Source organism: Arachis ipaensis, chromosome B03, assembly GCF_000816755.2.
Source record: "Arachis ipaensis cultivar K30076 chromosome B03, Araip1.1, whole genome shotgun sequence".
Lineage (NCBI taxonomy): Eukaryota > Viridiplantae > Streptophyta > Magnoliopsida > Fabales > Fabaceae > Arachis > Arachis ipaensis.
In genome coordinates, this window is record NC_029787.2 from 16,612,260 (window position 1) to 16,615,309 (window position 3,050).

A 3,050-nucleotide genomic window follows, 5' to 3' on the forward strand; every position below is an offset into this window, starting at 1 on the left:
TGAATTCTTCCTTTTTGTTTGAGTACATACACTGCATATAGTTACTAAGGACTTCCTTGAGAAATAATATTTGATAAGAGGGGTCTACCGTAATATGTACAAGGGATCACAAGAAATCACATGGTATTGATAGAAATCTTTATAAATACACAAGTGAAACCTAGTTCTTGCTCTTGCAATGTACTGTGTATATCTCTTCCATTAGTTGGTAACATCTCACATGTGTCTTGGGTGCTAATAATGAAATCAATAAATGATGATCAAGATTCAGGACCTTATCTATGGGTTTGTTTATCAAAGTATTTATATAAACTTCACCTTTCAAGGGCAACATAATGTGGAACTTTCAAACTATGGGAAACATGATGCAACATTAGACTTAGTTTGCATAGATGCCTCTTAAGTCCATTTATCTATAGCTTTCAACTTCATAATAATTCATCTCAGAGATATATACTAGTTGGCTGTTACACCTTAACATGTAGGAGGCTATGATCTATTATTGGCCATTGTTTGAGACTCTAAAACAGCATCACGTGATTTCATATGCATGACCCCATCTTTTAACCCCCTTCAACAATCATTTCTCTTGCCTTCAAAAACAACACAACACAACTCCCTGGCAATCTGAAGATCAATACTTGAACACCTTCTTCTTAAGAGAGCTTTCCCTTGCTCTTTCCATTCCCTACATACTACAAGAAAAATGGGGAAAGGCATCATTCTCAGCTAAGCAAGCAATTTCAAAATCTGTACAAGTCCCAAAGGGTTATCTTGCAGTGTATGTCGGAGATAATCAAAAGTGTTATGTGATTCCTATTTCATATTTGAACCAAGCTTCATTCTAAGAGTTGAGTGAAGTTGAGGAAGAGTTTGGATATGATCATCTCATGGGAGGTGGATATCATCTCATCCCATGGGAGGTCTCAATTCCTTGCAGTGAACATGTATTCCACCAACTCGCATCTCCCTTGAGTTGAGATTGATGAAGAATCTCAAAATGAAACTGATTAACATAGATTAGCATACATGTTATAACAGATTAGTATAGAGAATTAGAATGACAAATTCAAAGAGTCTGTGTTCTATACCCTTTTTTTTTGTGTAACACAAATTGACAATGAATTCAATTACTCATATCTATGACATCTTTCAATTCTCGAAGCAAGTAACAGCCTATATATATTGCATGAGAAAAACCAGATTCCAGTGTGAATGAATTTCAAGCATGAGAAAAACCAGATTTGATAAATTTCATATTGTGCTAATGGAGAAAGAAAACTCTATTGTGGAACCAGGAGATCCTTCACCATTTCAACTTCATATCATCAATTATACCATCAAACTTTAATATTCTAGAGTAAAAAATAACAGATGACATCATTTCACAACGTAAGTGTCAAGCATACCATCATATCCAATTTTATAGACTCATAGAGACTAATATCCTTCATCACAATTCAAGTTCACAAGGCCACATATATTATTACATCTCAATATTGTTGGATAGAAAAAGCCAGATATATCATACATCGCCACAATTTGATTTTGTAGTCATATAGGACAAACATATTACTCTTCCACACATTTCATTTTTCTAGGCTCACAAGAATAATGAACATGATCTCACAATTTTACCATCAAAACAAATCATTGCACAATTATTTTCAACGGACAAAATTTTAATTTGATGTACTAGTAAGTGAACAGAAAAAACATTACAAAAGAATTGAAATGACTCTGCAACTAAGTTGTCATGCTGTAAAAGTCCATCACAAATTGATAATGAATTCAATCACTCAATTATTTTCTGTTTATATATAACATCTTTCAATTCTTGAGCAGCTTATATATGCAAAGTTACTTGTAAAAAATAAATTCAAAGTCCAGAGTCGCATCCAAATCATAAAAATAACAGAGAAAACAGCCCATGCCTAGAAGTATCAAATGGCAAAACTCAAATGTCCTTAATAACAGAAAAATAGTTGGGGAAATAAAGAAAAACCAACCTTTCCAAAACTAACTCATGATCCCCAAGATAATAAAAAATAACAGCAATAATCAAAAGCAAACCTTTTTCTTTTTTGGACATGAATATATTCCATAAGAGCAATGATTTGCACACAAAATTTTGTAAAACACAAATTGACAATGAATTCAGTCACTCAATTATTTTCTGTTTTGTCTAACATTGTCGACAAAATAATTATCTCATCTTTCAACGCTTGAGCAGCTTATGCAAAGCTACTTGCGGTAAAAAAAATCATATTTTACTGTTCACTGTTTTGATAAATTTCAAAGCATGAACAAGAAACATCAGAGAAAAAAAACAGTATTTTGGAGACTCTTTATAATGGATTCTGACGTTAAGCACCAAAATGCAAAAGATTTTCGGGGGAGGGGAAAGAGAGAACCAACAGAAAAAAAAAAAGGGGGAATCATCCCCATTACCGAAACGTGCAGATAATAAAGTTTCTTCACTCACCATTGTTGATTCATACATCCTTTAAAACCCTAATCAATCAGATTTTGCAAAAGCACCAACAATTTCCCTCGCATTTACCGTAGAAATTTTGTTAAACCGAGCCTCCGAATAGAGCCTTTATCCCATTACTCCACTCCCATTATTCAAAGTTTTCAAAGTTATAGCAGCGAAAGAAAGAACCCAGCAATTGGGAAAGAAGAAGAGAAAATAAAGAACAATAGTACCAGAGAAAACCAAATTTAAGAGGAACAAGAACCGCTTATTGGAAAATCACAACCAATGTAGGAAGTGCAATTGAGGAGTGAAGTTGAGAAGAGTTTCGCATTCTTATATAGATTGTCAGTGGCGGTGTTTTAGGTTTAGTGGACTGTGTTTAGAAATTTAATAATTACAATTATAATTTTTTAATCCTTTCTAATCCTTTTTTTTTAGTAGGCCAATGACTAATTGACTTATGCATTTATTTAATTACCGGAAGCTCTTTTTCTTTTTTTTTTTTCATTTCTTTTGAAGTTATTTACTATCACAATTAATTAATTAATTAGTGTATGTTTTCGTGTAAGGG

The 3,050-nt window shown here is 32.9% G+C and overlaps 1 long non-coding RNA gene across 8 annotated transcripts in view; it reads right to left on the minus strand.

The window, feature by feature from the left end:
• LOC107629980 overlaps nucleotides 567-3,050 on the minus strand; it is a 12,198-nt gene continuing 9,714 nt past the window's right edge. For 6 of the 8 annotated variants that reach the window (XR_002358937.1, XR_002358932.1, XR_002358936.1 and 3 more), the window contains one exon: nucleotides 702-1,006. This is a non-coding gene — a long non-coding RNA (uncharacterized LOC107629980). The other 2 variants (XR_002358934.1, XR_002358933.1) reach the window with 1 other exon arrangement.